Consider the following 16,832-nt stretch of genomic DNA (forward strand, 5'->3'; position numbering starts at 1 on the left):
GGTAGACTACTGAGTCTATCTTATTTTACAAAAAAGGTGGCGGATGCATCAAACAGCCTCCCTAAAGAGATGGTCGAGATGGGCACCATACAGATTTCAAGAAAATGTGAAACAAGCACAAAGGATCTTTGTGGGATAGGAAGGGACTAACGTTGAGCAGGGGATGTGAATGGGTAGACTGAATGGGCCACAAGGTCTTTACCATCATATTCTATGTTGTCATTTGCTTTATTCATTTTAATAACACAGACTAATATAGAATACATTGGCTTACATAATCACTCATGTACCCCATGTCTCCCCTCACATTAGACAGTTACTTTCTCTGCTTCTAAAACATGACCTGAATCAAACATCAGATAAACCAGACAGTAGTTATAAAGATTTGACCTTGAAGAAAGCTGACTTTATGGCAATCCTTTGAGACGGTGCTTTTTTTTTTTTTTTTTGATCACCTTGCTATAAATGAAATGGAATGGTCTTGTCAGCATGCTGCTAAGATCTTTTCATGCCCTTGGCAGAATCCCTTCTGGGCCTGCTTCTTTGCTAATTTTAATTTTGTCAAGGTGATTCGTAGTCTCCTGTTCAGTAATCAACATCATGAAAAAAATGAACCAAAGGGCAATTTCACCAACTAAGTCATCTTGTATAGCATGGATTTAATTTTTTTTTTTTTATAACACACATCTTAACATGTAGAAATTGCCAGGGAAATTGTTAGCAGAGTTTCCTAATTTTAAAATAAGCAGTTATAGACGTATTTCTGGTAGAGAATGAAATAAGCAAAGTGAACTTGAAATCAAAATATATATATTTTTTTAAAATGCAACTTTTGTCGTTTCTTATTAGATGGGATTTAAATAGCAAAATAATTCTAAGCACCCCACCTCTAAAGTTCCTGGTAACATTTATTCACAAAAGGATGAGTAGTCACTATGGGACAGATGTACTAAAGAATATTTTTTCCATGTTGTATCTATGGGGAACCATGCTTAGTACACCTGGCCCTATATAGGCATCCTTGGGTCCCCTGTGAGTCATAAGGATGAAGGTCAAAAAGCATAATGATGGGATCTCTGTACTAAAGGTTTGCTTCCACCTTACATCTATGGGAAAAATGCTTAGTACATAGGGCTCAGATCTTTAAGACAACACAACTGGGCCAGCCTGATGGCTCAGAGGCAGTGGGGACCTGGATTGGCTTCCTAAGTGGGGTCTTCCATTTTGCAAGTCAGCCAGAACTGGGGATGGTACAGAAACAGCGCTCGCAGTCCCTTAAAGGGGGGCGGTGATGGATAGGAGGTCCCAGCCATCGTGCAACGGCAACACCTAGTCACCAAATTCGGGACCCCTGAGTGCAGGACACCGGAAGGAGTCCTGAAGCACAGCCTGCAGATGGGAACTGATGCTGCAATGACTGGGCTAAGCAAGTTGGTAGGGGAAATCCTGGTTAGTTGTGAATGAAAACTTCCTGGTCCAAAAAAAAAAAAAAAAAAAACCATCCAAAACCTAGAGCTTGCTAGTTCCCTTACAAAATTGTAAATAAAAAAAAAAAAAAAAGAATTTACAATATATTTAGTTTGGAAAAAACCTTTTGCATATTTTTAAGATACATCTTAGCACTAAATGGTATGAACACTTCCTAAAATGTAGTAAAAATGCAAGAATAAAGCAATGTACTCCAAATAAAATTAATCCATTGCTTTAAAAAAAAATGTACAGTCAAAACTGTGAAACAGAAAATAGGGTTTACAAGTGTCCTTCACAGAAGAGTAGAAGTTGGGCTGGTAAAGACTTCTTACAATGAAAGGCATGCTAAATTATCAAGGGAGTTTGATATTTTAATTTGTATTTTGTTTCATGACTGTACACCGCTTTGATTGGCCTTTGACCAAAAAGTGGTCTATAGAATTTTAAATAAATATATAAATAAAACTGAAGTTACTGCATCTCGGGGAGCCAAAGAATTACAGAATTTCAAAGCCTAGGCTGCTAGGTTCAGTATTGCTGGTTTCTGAAATCGGTCTTAAATGAAAAATGTTTCCAGTGATACTACGACTGAACAGCTGACTGTGCGGTATGTAATACCCCGGACATTGCTATAATGAAAAGGGATGCAGATGCTTGCAAGCAGTTCCATAGAAGCAAAAATAAAGTTGAAAAGTGTGAACACCTAATGAAAATGTAGAAAACAGAGGGGAGAGGGAAAGCATTTTTTAAACAGGTAGTTCTGTAGTAGAAACATTGCTTGGTTTGATTGATAACTACTTTGGTCACAATATTATTATTATTATTTTAATAGTCATAAATATATGAATGCATGGGATGGTGACAAATCACAACTAGGTCAGAACTGTCTAGTTCTAAATACTTATCACCATGGCCAAAACGTGCTTTCCACCAATTACAAAGCTCACTCAGACCCACTCATTGTATCTATTTCACTCATGTAGTCTACAGATGGGTAACTGTAAATGGAAAATATTTTTCAACAGGAAAAAGAGTTGCTTACCTGTAGCAGGTGTTCTCCCAGGACAGCAGTCCTCACATATGGGTGACATCATCGATGGAACCCTATCACGGAACACTTTTGTCAAAGTTTCTAGAACTTTGACTGGCACACTGAACACACCCAGCATGCCACTAACCCTGCATCCAGCAGGGGTCCCCCTTCAGTCTCGTTTGTAGTAAAAGGTACGAGCGAAAAATAAAACAAAACGTAAGCGAACCCAACTCTTGGACTTGGGTGGTGAGCGGGTTTCGTGAGGACTAACATCCTGCTGTCCTGGGAGAACACCTGTTACAGTTAAGCAACTCTGCTTTCTCCCAGGACAAGCAGGATGGTACTCACATATGGGTGAGTAGCGAGCTACAGGATGCCGGAATAGAGTGAACCAAAAACACCCAATGATGTGCAACAGGCACAACAACAGGGGTGCTGTTGGGTATGAGGGCAGCCTGAATTTCACAGTGGATCACAGGTAGGAGGTTGGATTATTAAAATGGAAACAGATTACGCAGGACAGACTGGCCAAAAACAGAATCTTGCCTGCCAGCCTTGTCGAGACAATAATGAGCTGCAAAGATATGGAGAGAGCTCCATGTGGCAGTTTTACAGATGTCCGCAACAGGTACAGAACAGAGGTGCGCCACCGACGTTGCCATGGCTCTGACCGAATGCGCTTTAACGCATCCCAGAAGGTAATACAGCACCAGACAGGTGGACAGGGTTTGCTTGCCCACTGGAACTCCCGTTTTATCAAAGGAGATTAAAAAGTTGGGTGGACTTCCTATGGGCTGCAGTGCGGTCTAAATAGAAAGCTAGTGCACGTTTGCAGTCCAAGGAATGCAGTGCCCGCTCTCCTGGTTGTGAGTGAGGTTTTGGAAAAAAGGTAGGAAGTATTATGGACTGATTTAAATGGAAATCAGACACTACCTTTGGCAGAAATTTAGGGTGAGTGCAGAGCACCACACGATTGTGGAGGAATTTGGTATAAGATAGGTATGTGACCAATGCCTGTAGCTCACTGACTCTGCAAGCTGATGTTATAGCAACTAGAAAGATCACCTTCCAAGTGAGATGTCTGAGCTTGCAAGAGTGTAGGGGCTCGAACGGAGATAGCATGAGCTGTGCTAACACAACATCGAGGTCCCATGACGCAATTGTGGGATGCAGTGGAGGCTTCAAATGGAGTAAGCCTCTCATAAAGCGCCCTACCAGGGGTTGCGCCGAAATCGAGGCAGCTCCTATACCTTTGTGGTAAGCAGCTATGGCACTTAGACTCGATGGAGGAAGTTTGTAGGCCAGACTCAGAGATGTGCCAGAGGTAGTCTAGGAACCTTGTTGTGGGCAGGAAAAGGGATCTATTTCTTTTGTCGTGCACCACAAGGAGAATCTTTTCCACTTGGAACAATAAGATTTCCTAGTAGAAGGCTTCTGTGAAGCTACGAGGACCTGGGACACATCATTAGAAAGGTCAAGTGATTGCAGAATCAACCTTTCAACATCCATGCTGTCAGAGACAGGGAGTGGAGGTTCGGATGACACAACAGTCCATTGTTCTGCATTATTAGAGTTGGATCTGTGCCCAGGTGAATTGGTTGCTGGACTGAGAGGTTGCGTAGGATGGGAAACCAAATCTGCAGTGGCCAGTATGGGGCTATGAGAATCATTGTGCCTCGTCTTGTCGTAACTTCACGAGAGTCTTGCTGATGAGTGGAATCAGAGGGTATGCATATAGAAGACCCGTTGTCCACAAGTAGGCAAAGGCTTCTCTTGTAGGTGTCGTGTGACGGTGGTGTAGAGAGTAGAATTGGTCTACTTTGCAGTTATGAATTAACGCAAAGAGGTCTATGTGTGGGCGACTACAGTGGGATCTAGGTACCATTCGGGGGATGAATGGTTCAGCTGAGATTGTCCGCCATCACATTGTCCACGCTTGCTAGGTAGGTTGCTCTCAGTAACATGGAATGGGATAGAGCCCAGGCCCAGATTTGCGCCGCCTCCTGGCATAGCAGGTAAGAGCCTGTGCCCTCTTGCTTGCTGAAGTACCACATCGCTACCTAGTTGTCTGTTTGAATTAGGATTACCTTGTTGGACAGGCAATCCTGAAATGAGAAAAGGGCATATCGTATCGCCCTGAGCTGCAGAAAATTGATCTGGTGGTTCGATTCTGCGGAGGTCCAGGTTCCCTGGGTTTGTAGATTGTTGACATGGGCTCCCCAACCCAGGTTGGAGGCATCTGTGGTTAATGTAATCTGAGGCTCTGGAGATTGAAAACATAGTTCTATCTGAAGATTGGACTCCTGTATCCACCAAGCCAGTGAGAGTTGAAGCTGGCTAGTGACGTGGACAATGTGGGACATATGTTGATGTGATTGGGACCATTGGGACTTTAAAGTCCATTGTGTTACTCTCATGGTTAGCTGAGCCATTGGGATAACGTGAACAGTAGAAGCCATGTGTCCTAGCAAGGTTAGCAGGTGACGAGCTGTAGTAGTGCGGCGAGTCTGTATTGCTTTTGCTAAGGTTGACAGTGTGCTAGGGGTGTGCATTCGTTTCCTACGTATTGGTAATCCGCATCGTATAGGGCCATATTCGTTGTATTCGTGGGGAAGTGAAATGTATCGCGATTCCCCACAAATACAACGAATCTTCGCCGAATTATTCGGCCGTCTAAAGGAGCGAATTTAAACAAATCCCCCACCCTCCTGACCGCCCCCCCCTCCCAAGGCTTACCAAAACTCCCTGGTGGTCCAGCGGGGGGTCCGGGAGTCATCTCCTGCACTCACGCCCTCGGCTACCGGTATTCAAAATGGCGCCGATAGCCTTTGACCTTACTATGTCACAGGGGCTACCGGTGCCATTGGTCGGCCTCTGTCACATGGTAGGAGCAATGGATGGCCGGCGCCATCCATTGCTCCTACCATGTGACAGGGGCCGACCAATGGCACCGGTAGCTCCTGTGGAAGAAAACCATGGTTAGACACCACAGTCTTTTTCAAAACTTTATTAAAGTGGAGACGTATATATTCTCATAGTCCGACTCTGGCCGAGTTTCGCCGTCAATAAACGGCTGCCTCAGGGGCTAAAAACAAATTTATAAAACACACTTAATTGAGTGTAGACAAATAGGCAATAAATCATTAATCAAAAAATAAATATTAAATGACAGTCAAATAAAATCATATTTCTAAAAAATATTGAGAATATCAAAAGATTATGTTTATAGTGGTGACAAACTGTAACATTAAAACGTGGAGTAGTGAAAATTTTTTACATTCAAAATAAAAAAACAATAAAAACTTGTTTACAATTTGCAGTTTGCCCATATTGGAATATCTTTGAATAATATTATTTTAAGATTTGAAAATATTTAATTCAACAGCTAAGGGGATAAGTATAAAATTTACCTCAAAATGGTTGGACTCAGATTGGAATAACTGTAATCTTGTATGTCACTTTTTAGCCAAGTGTGGTCCGCTGTGTCATTGGTACTGAAAAGTATATATGAAATCACTATATTTTTTTGTTCTATTTCTCATCGAGAATTGGTCTATGCTCCTAATTGTACTGACCTTTTTATTTCATATGAAACTCATAATCTTATCAATGCGATGCGTTTATTGGTACTCCAATTCAGACATCACATTGGTCCTGCACTGCAGCTACAGAAGCTATGTTAATAAATGGAGATCATGTAAAACAGATGTCATTTACAATAAATATTTAATGAATGAACCAGTGTCAAACCCCTATTTTTATTGTTTGTGTGTTACAAAGGGTATACCAAGGTTGTGATGGATAAATCCATCAATGGAGGTGCCCTATATTTTGGATTATTTGGGAGCTATTTATTCTGATCAAATTAATTATACAATGTCAAAAAAAGCCCCTGTGACATAGTAAGGTCAAAGGCTATCGCCGCCATTTTGAATACCGGCAGCAGAGGGTGTGAGTGCAGGAGATGACTCCCGGACCCCCCGCTGGACCATCAGGGAGTTTTGGTAAGTCTTGGGGGGGGGGGGTCAGGAGGGTGGAGGGGTTGTAGTTAATTCAATTTTAGCCGGGATACGAATAAGAATTAATGCGTGAACGTATCGGGGGCCCCCCTTGCCGAACGCAACGTATCTGCCCCCGATGAATACGAATCCCAAATGCAACGTACGGCGTCCCTCTGCACATCCCTACAGTGTGCATGCTCGGTCCTTCGGTAGGAACGCCCTGGCTTGAATGGTGGTGAGATATGCTCTGATGAACGAGAGGGTGCATGACAGAGTCAGATATGATTTGGGATAGTTTATGAGAACCCCAAGTATTGTAGTAGGCGTATGGTAATACAGAGGGATTGAAGTACTATCTACTTGGATGGACCTCTGAGCAGCCAATCGTCTAGATATGGATAGACATGGATTCTGCGCTGCCTTAGGGAAGCTGCTACTACTGCCAAGCATTTTGTGAATACCCGAGGTGCTGACGCTAGGCTGAATGGCAGCATTCGGTATTGGAAATGTCAGTGACCTACTATGAATCTGAGGTATTTTCAATGAGGAGGGTATATGGCTATGTGGGCATATGCCTCCTGAAGATCTAGAGAGCAGAGCCAATCTCCCTTTTGTAGGAGAGGGAGCATGGTGCCCAAGGTAAACATCCTGAACTTTTCCTTGCGGAGATATTTGTTTAGGGCATGGAGGTCCAGAGTAGGACATATGCCGCCTGACTTTTTTGGAATGAGAAAATATCGAGAGTAGAACCCTTTTCCTTGCTGCAGTTGGGGAACCGGTTCCACGGTGTTGGAGCGCAGGAGGATCGAGAGTTCTGCCTCCAGAAGTGGAGCATGGTCGGTTAAGACTACACGCCGCAAGAGGTGGAGAGGCTGGTGGAAGTGTAAGGAAGTTCAGATGTTAACCGTGGGCAACCACAGAAAGTACCATTGGTCGGTGATGATTGTGTTCCATGTGCTGGCAAAGTGGCACAGGCGGCCTCCCACAGGAAAGGGTGTTGGAGGCGGGGGTTGACTGCTGCTCTCTAGAAGGATGTCAAAACCCTGACGCTGGACCAGACTGCGAAGATAGTTGGGGTTTTGGGGTCCTTTGTTGCAGAGGCTGTCCTCTTTGAGAGGGTCTGGGTGGTCGAGCACAGGATGGAGAAGGATAATACCTAAGTGGTTTATAGGATAGCCTCCTAGGTTCCCGTCTAAATGACCTCTTGGCAGTAGACGAGAAGTCAGAGGGAAAAGTGGACAGCTGGCGCAAGGTCTCATGGTGATCTTTGATTTGTGCCAGTGTCTCCTGAATTTTCTCACCAAACAAATTGTCCCCTGTGCATGGAAGGTCTGCCAACCTTTCCTGGACTTCCTGGCGTAGGTCAGAAGTTTTGAGCCATGCCCAGCGTCTGGCGCTTATTCCCGTTGCTGAGACTCTGGAGGCAGTCTCAAAGATGTCATAAGAACATAAGAAAATGCCATACTGGGTCAGACCAAGGGTCCATCAAGCCCAGCATCCTGTTTCCAACAGTGGCCAATCCAGGCCATAAGAACCTGGCAAGTACCCAAAAACTAAGTCTATTCCATGTTACCATTGCTAATGGCAGTGGCTATTCTCTAGTGAACTTAATAGCAGGTAATGGACTTCTCCTCCAAGAACTTATCCAATCCTTTTTTAAACACAGCTATACTAACTGCACGAACCACATCCTCTGGCAACAAATTCCAGAGTTTAATTGTGCGTTGAGTAAAAAAGAACTTTCTCCGATTAGTTTTAAATGTGCCCCATGCTAACTTCATGGAGTGCCCCCTAGTCTTTCTACTATCCGAAAGAGTAAATAACCGATTCACATCTACCCGTTCTAGACCTCTCATGATTTTAAACACCTCTATCATATCCCCCCTCAGTCGTCTCTTCTCCAAGCTGAAAAGTCCTAACCTCTTTAGTCTTTCCTCATAGGGGAGCTGTTCCATTCCCCTTATCATTTTGGTAGCCCTTCTCTGTACCTTCTCCATCGCAATTATATCTTTTTTGAGATGCAGCGACCAGAATTGTACACAGTATTCAAGGTCATATGCTGCCCTGACCTAGTCCTTTCCAGCATCAACCCTTTCTAGAGAATCATAGTGAATCCCTCCTGAAATTCCTCCGGCAGGGTCTCTGAGAAGTCCTGGACTTGTTTCCAGAGATTCCTCGAGTACTGACTCATGTATAGCTGGTAGGCTGCTATATGTGCCACAAGCATAGATCCCTGAAACACTCTTCGGCTGAAGGCATCCAAGGACTTCTGTTCCTTACCAGGAGGGGCAGAAGAATGAGGCCGGGATCTCTTGGCCTTCTTCTGGGTGGACTCAAGCACCACAGAGTGGTGGGGTTGCTGGCTTTTTTGAAAACCTGGAGCTGACTGAACCAGGTATGTGGCATCAGTTTTCTTGTTTACTTGTGGAACTGTACCAGGATGTTCCCAGGTATGGTGTAACAAGTCGAGGAGCACTTCATGGACTTGGACTGCCATCACTTCCTTGGGGGGGATCCACGAATTGAAGCACTTCCAGCATTTTATGCCTGGCATCCTCCTCCATTTGCAGTTTAAAAGGGATGGTTTCAGACAACTCTTTTATGAAGCTGGCAAATGTGAGGTCTTCTGGATGTGAGTGGCGGCATTCTTCTAGGGGGTGAAGGCTCTGACAGAAGTTCCTCAGAGTCTTGAGAGTCAGAGGAATCATCACCCCAGGGATCGTGTGGTGGATCTCCTCCACCCCTGCAGGCCTTCAGATGGAGGGCAGAGGACCAAACCCAGCCGGATCTGAAGGTAGAACCGATGGGAAGGATGGAGGCACCGAAGCAGAAGGAGGCAGCACCGAGGACGGCAGTGGCACTGATGGTATCGGTGTTTTCAATGGTCTACAGGTGGAAGTAGACCCGATGGTCCTGGAATCGGCTTCGGCATCGGTGGAAGCTCTTCCTCGTCCAAAGACAAGGGAATTGGGATCGGTGCCGATGTAGGAATAGATGGCTTCGGAGGCACCGCTGGTCTGGAAGGAACGGGCACTGATGGAAGAGCACCGATCAGGTTATACAATTGCTCGAGGAGTGGAGCCAGCATGGTAGGCACCGGAACAGGCGTTGGCATGAGAGTCAGCGTCACTGGCAATTGGAATCCACAAAGTGCTTGCAGTACTGCCTCTTGGACCATCTGGTCCAATTCCTCCCGGAAAGCTGGTGCTGACAACACAGCAGTCGGGGTTGAATGCTGAGTAGGCGTTGCGGGAGGGTCCACAGGAACATAAGAATATAAAAAATTTCCATGCTGGGTCAGACCAAGGGTCCATCAAGCCCAGCATCCTGTTTCCAACAAATGTCAAAACCAGGCCACAAGAACCTGGCAATTACCCAAACACTAAGAAGATCCCATGCTACTGATGCAATTAATAGCAGTGGCTATTCCCTAAGTAAACTTGATTAATAGCAGTTAATGGACTTCTCCACCAAGACCTTATCCAAACCTTTTTTGAACCCAGCTACACTAACTGCACTAACCACATCTTCTGGCAACAAATTCCAGAGCTTTATTATGCGTTGAGTGAAAAAGAATTTTCTCCAATTAGTCTTAAATGTGCTACTTGCTAACTTCATGGAATGCCCCCTAGTCCTTCTATTATTCAAAAGTGTAAATAACCGATTCACATCTTCTCGTTCAAGAGCTCTCATGATCTTAAAGCCCTCTATCATATCCCCCCCTCAGCCGTCTCTTCTCCAAGCTGAACAGCCCTAACCTCTTCAGCCTTTCCTCATAGGAGAGCTGTTCCATCCCCTTTATCACTTTGGTTGCCCTTCTCTGTAACTTCTCCATTGCAACTATATCTTTTTTGAGATGCAGCGACCAGAATTGAACGCAGAATTCAAGATGCTGTCTCACCATGGAGTGATATAGAGGCATTATGACATTTTCCATTTTATTAACAATTCCCTGCCTAATAATTCATAACATTTTGTTTGCTTTTTTGACTGCTGCAGCACACTGAGCAGACGATTTTAAAGTATTATCCACTATGATGCCTAGATCATTTTCCTGGGTGGTTGCTCCTAATATGGAACCTAACATTGTGTAACTACAGCAAGGGTTATGTTTCCTATATGCAACACCTTGCACTTGTCCACATTAAATTTCATCTGCCATTTGGATACCCAATCTTCCAGTCTTGCAATGTCCTCCTGTAATGTATCACAATCCACTTGTGATTTAACTACTCTGAATAATTTTGTGTCATCCACAAATTTGATAATCTCACTCGTCGTATTCCTTTCCAGATCATTTATATATATATTGAAAAGCACCGGTCCAAGTACAGATCCCTGAGGTACTCCACTGTTTACCCTTTTCCACTGAGAAAATTGACCATTTAATCCTACTCTCTGCTTCCTGTCCTTTAACCAGTTTGTAATCCACGAAAGGACATCGCCTCCTATCCCATGACTTTTTAGTTTTCTTAGAAGCTTCTCATGAGGGACTTTGTCAAACACCTTCTGAAAATCCAAATACACTACATCTACCGGTTCACCTTTATCCACATGTTTATTAACCCCTTCAAAAAAATGAAGCAGATTTGTTAGGCAAGACTTCCCTTGGGTAAATCCATGTTGACTGTGTTCCATTAAACCATGTCTTTCTATATGCTCTACGATATTGATCTTGAGAATAGTTTCCACTATTTTTCCCAGCACTGAAGTCAGGCTCACTGGTCTATAGTTACCCGGATCGCCTCTGGAGCCCTTTTAAAATATTGGGGTTACATTGGCCACCTTCCAGTCTTCAGGTACAATGGATGATTTTAATGATAGGTTACAAATTTTAACTAATAGATCAGAAATTTCATTTTTGAGTTCCTTCTGTACCCTAGGATGCATATCATCCGGTCCAGGTGATTTACTAGTTTGTCAATCTGGCCTACTACATCTTCCAGGTTCGCAGTGATTTCATTCAGTTCGTCTGACTCATCACCATCTCTGGAACTGGTATCTCCCCAACATCCTCATTAGTAAACACGGAAGCAAAGAATTCATTTAGTCTTTCTGCAATGGCCTTATCTTATTTATTTAAAAATCTTTTCTATACAGTCGTTTAGCTAGATGCCGTCACAACAGTTCACAATAAGGCACATAACTTCATGTTGCATAAAATGTCTTAAATTATATCAACTAAACAAGTGCCATCAAAATACTGTAACAGTTTCATAATAAATATTAATTGGTGGGTGTGATAAGTCATGTCCAATTCTTTATCAGCTTTGAGATACATTAATACTTAAATCTAGTCCTTTGTTGTTGAAAGAAAAATAAAATACACACACTTGAGAAAGAAGGTGTGTGTGTGTGTGGGAGTTCTACTGACCGCATCCTACATTTCCCTGGATTCTACTCTCCATTCTCTTTGTGGTATTCTTGCTTAAATAGCCATGTTTAAGAGCCCCTTTAACCCCTCGGTCATCTAATGGTCCAACCGACTCCCTCACAGGTTTCTTGCTTTAGATATATTTAAAAAATTTTTATTATGAGTGTTTGCCTCTATGGCCAACTTCATTTCAAATTCTCTCTTCGCCTGTCTTATCAATGTTTTACACTTAACTTAACAATGTTGTTTTATCCTATTTTCTTCAGATGGATCCTTCTTCCAATTTTTGAAGGATTTTTTTTTGGCTAAAATAGCCTCTTTCACCTCACCTTTTAACCATGATGATAATTGTTTTGCCTTCCCTTCCACCTTTCTTAATGTGTGGAATACATATGAACTGGGCCCCTAGGATTGTATTTTTAAACAATGTCCACGCCTGTTGAACACTTTTAACCTTTGCAGCTGCACCTTTCATTTTTTTTCTATTTTCCTCATTTTATCAAAGTTTCCCTTTTGAAAGTTTAGTGTTAGAGCTGCAGATTTACTTATTGTCCCCCTTCCAGTTATTAGTTTAAATTTGATCATGTTATGATCACTGTTACCAAGTGGTCCCACCACCATTACCTCTCTCACCAAATCCTGCGTTCCACTGAGTTAAATCGAAAATAGTTCCCTCTCTTGTTGGTTCCTGACCCAATTGCTTCATGAAGCAGTCATTTATTACATCCAGGAACTTTATGTCTCCAGCAAGTCCTGATGTTTACATTTACCCAGTCAATATTGGGGTAACTGAAATCTCCCATTATTATTGGTTAGCTTCCCTGATTTCTCTTAGCATTTCATCATCTGTCTGACCATTTTGTCCAGGTGGATGGTAGTATACACCTATCACTATACTCTTTATCCAACACACATGGGATTTCTATCCATATAGATTCTACTGAGCATTTAGTCTCTTGTATGATCTTTATCCTGTTGGACTCTATACACTCCTGGACAAAGTGCCACACCCCCACCAAGTTGATCTTCCCTATCATGCGATATAATTTGTACCCTGATATAGCACTGTCCCATTGGTTATCCTCCTTCCACCAAGTCTCTGATGCCAATTATGTCAATCTCATCATTTAATGCTATACACTCTAACTCTCCCATCTTACTTCTTAGACTTCTGGCATTGGCATACAGACATTTCAAGTGTGTTTTTTCTTTGTATTAACAATCTGCTTTTCAGTTGTTAGGGATAGTTTGGAAACCATTAGCTTCGGTGATTTTTTACATATAGGCACATGGACTTCGTTTGCTTTTATTGGAACCTCTCTGTTCGGATGCCCTAAATCTCCTGTTTCATTAGTATCCTTCAAGGATACATTTCAACTGCAACTGAACAACTGAACATTTCAACTGCAACTGAACAACTATCTTTGAGTTCAAAAATTCATTTTTATATATATATTTGGCACTGTTAATACGCCTTTATTCTACATTAAATAGTTATACTGCTTATATTAAATAATATAATTTTTATGTATTACCAGTTAAACTATAATATTTATTTATCACTATGTTAAATTGTCATCTAGTTATTGTCATCTAGTTAAATTGTCATCTAGTATTACCAGTTAAACTATAATATTTATTTATCACTATGTTAAATTGTCATCTAGTTATATTGTTCCATATGTTCTACAGTTCTATGTAAAGCTCCGCTCTCTGTTGGGCAGTTCATTGTTTTATGTAAACCGGAGTGATTTGTAGTCCCTACAAGAACTTCGGTATATAAAAATTAAAATAAATAAATAAATAAAATTTCTCCAAACCATGCACTGCTGAGTGACTGTCGGCTTTCCCCCTTGTTCTAGTTTAAAAGCTGCTCTATCTCCTTTTTGAAAGTTAGTGCGAGCAGCTTGGTTCCACTCTGGTTAAGGTGGACGGGAAATCAGAAGGCACCAACGAAAGCTGGCGTAGCATCTCGTGGTGGTCTTTGAGCTGTGCTACAGTCTCCTGGATTTTGTCCCCGAAGAGATTATCCCCAGCGCAGGGCAGGTCAGGCAACCGGTCTTGTAATTCTGGTCTTAAGTCAGAGGACTTCAGCCACGCCCATCGTCGTGCGCTAATCCCCGGTGCGGACACCCTAGAGGCAGTGTCAAAAATGTCATAGGCAGCGTGGACCTCATGCTTGCCAGCATCTAGACCCTTCTGAGCCAGGGCACTGACTTGATCCTGAAGTTGGTCGGGTAAAGACTCTTCTTAAATAGGCCTCTGTTATATTGGGTCATGTATAACTGGTAGGAAGCAATGCGAGAAATAAGCATTGAGCCATGGAAAACATGATGGCCAAATGCATCCAGGGACCTCTGTTCTTTCCCTGGAGGTATGGAAGAATGAGGCTTAGAACATCGTGCCTTTTCTGGGCTGACTCTACAACCAGAGAATGGTGATCCAGCTGTGGTTTTTGGAAACCAGGGACTGTTTGTACCAGGCAGGTGGCATCTGTTTTTCGATTCACTGGTGGTACAGAACCTGGATGCTCCCAATTCCTCTTCAGCAAGACTAGGAGGACTTCATGAACGGGTATGGACATGATCTTCTTGGGTGCATCTACGAATTGGAGCACTTCTAGCATCTTATGCTGGAGTCCTCTTCTGTCTGAAGTTGAAATGGTATGGCTTCAGACATTTCTTTTATAAAATTAATAAAGGACAGGTCCTCTGGAGGAGAACTTCTTCTCTCCTCAGGAGGAGATGGCTCTGAAGGTAGATCATCAGTATCTTGGGAAGAATCATCGGTCCAAGGATCGTAAGGTTCATCACCGGCTCACATAGGATCTCCAGAGTGAATTAATGGTGCTTTTCCTGAAGGATCAGGCTTAGGCACCAATGGCATCAGAGGAGGCACCGACAGCATCGATGGTGGCACCGATTGAGGACAATGCGGTATCAATGGCAGGATAGGTACCGATGGAATCGGTGACATCGATGGGCGAGTTGGTGGCAAGATCCCAGACGGCCCAGGCAGAGGTCCCAACCTTGGTGTTTCCTCATCCTCCGATGACAAAGGAATTGGGGTGGAAGGCGTTGGACATACCAGTATCCTCGGTTCCACCGGTGGAAGGGCACCGATCAATGCATCCAGCCTGCCAAGTAGTGGTGCGAGCGCCATGGTAATCAGGTCGGTGACTGGGGCTGGCATCGGTGCCGGCATCAATGGAGGTTGAAAGCCCTGCAGTGCCTTTCCGATGGCCTCTTGGATCATCCAATCCAATTCCTCGTGGAAGCCTGGGGTGTGCAACCCCAGCTTCAGAGTAGGAGGCAGCACTGCCGTAGCTGGAGGGTCCACCGGTGAAAGTGGAGTCGTGGCTCCTGGCACCAATAAAGGTGGGAACACCTCGGTGACCCAGTCGCAGAGGAGAATGGGCCCTTCTCTGGACAGGATTTCTTTGTCGGTTGCTCTGTCGATGCTGATGCCAAGGGCTTGCCTGGATCAGCTGACTGACCCTTCCGATAAGAACATAAGAAAATGCCATACTGGGTTAGACCAAGGGTCCATCAAGCCCAGCATCCTGTTTCCAACAGTGGCCAATCCAGGCCATAAGAACCTGGCAAGTACCCAAAAACTAAGTCTATTCCATGTTACCATTGCTATTGGCAGTGGCTTTCTCTAAGTGAACTTCGATGTTCTCCTCAGTCCTTCTCCAGAGCCGAAGAGGAAGAAGTCGACACCTTTGGAGTAGTTGGTGCCGGGTGGGCAGCACCGATGTCCTGCTGCTGGCGAGAGGTTGATGGTACTGGCTCAGATGATGTCGAAGTGTTCGATGGAGTCTGTGGCTTTGCCTGAAAAAGAAACTCCATCTTCTCTGAGCGGGCCTTACGGCCCTTCGGTGTCATTTGGGCACATTTGTTGCAAATTAAGACGTCATGGTCCAATCCCAAACACAACTCACAAACCCAATGTGGGTCTGTGATGGACATTGTCCGAGGACAATCGGGGCACCGACGAAAACCCGACGCCATGGCTTTGACAAAAATTTAGCCACGGTACGGTCAATGGCTGGTAGGCCCCGAAGGGAAAACTCGACGGGAAATCGACCGCAAATGAGGGTAAAGTCTTACCTTACAACCACAGACTACAGAAATTTTGGAAAGAAGTTCCGTGAGGAAAAATTCCTGTCAGGAATCTCCAGACAGCTCCTTAACCCGCGTAGCTACTGCTGTGCGGAAAAAAAGAGACTGAAGGGGGACCCCTGCTGGATGCAGGGTTGGTGCCATGTTGGGCATGCCCAGTAGGTGCTAGTCAAAGTTCTAGAAACTTTGACAAAAGTGTTCCGTGATTGGGCTCCATCCTGATGATGTCACCCATACGTGAGGACTACCATTCTGCTTGTCCTGTGAGAAAGTACAGAATTATACTACCAGCCTTTGAAAAGTGTTGTCCTCTCGTACTTTTATGTTATTTATATTTAATTATCAATTTTAATTTTAACAACCTCAGTGCAAAGTTAGAATCAAATTTAAATACTTCGCAAATCCTTTTGGCATATATCCTGAATTACAATATTATAGACTATCCTACCCTCCCCAGCTATAGCAATTTTAATGATGCACAAACAATGAATGCATATTTTTTTTATTGTAGAGATACAGAGTATCATCCACACAATATTGCTATCCTTTCTGTTTGGTGGGTTCTAAATAATGAAGGCGTTGCCAACTTTTAGAAGATGAGTAAACCTTTCCCCTCTCCCCCACCAAAGCACATATTTTTCAATTTCTTCCACTATGTTGTAAAATCTGAAGGCAATGGAATTGTAAACCACTGTACAAAGCTCGTGCCTGTACATAGGGGAGGGGAACTATCTATGTTAAGCCCATGATTTCTTGCCTCAATGAATCCAGCCTATCATACAAATACTTATCTGTCACAAAGTGTGAGCCCCTGGCTGAAGCATGGTTGA

At 43.6% G+C, this 16,832-nt stretch overlaps 1 protein-coding gene across 1 annotated transcript in view; it reads right to left on the reverse strand.

The window, feature by feature from the left end:
* Positions 1 to 16,832, reverse strand: part of PEPD (peptidase D) — a 766,251-nt gene that overhangs the window by 408,699 nt on the left and 340,720 nt on the right. The window lies entirely within an intron of this gene.

This window comes from Rhinatrema bivittatum, chromosome 7 (assembly GCF_901001135.1).
Source record: "Rhinatrema bivittatum chromosome 7, aRhiBiv1.1, whole genome shotgun sequence".
In the NCBI taxonomy this organism is placed as follows: Eukaryota; Metazoa; Chordata; class Amphibia; order Gymnophiona; family Rhinatrematidae; genus Rhinatrema; species Rhinatrema bivittatum.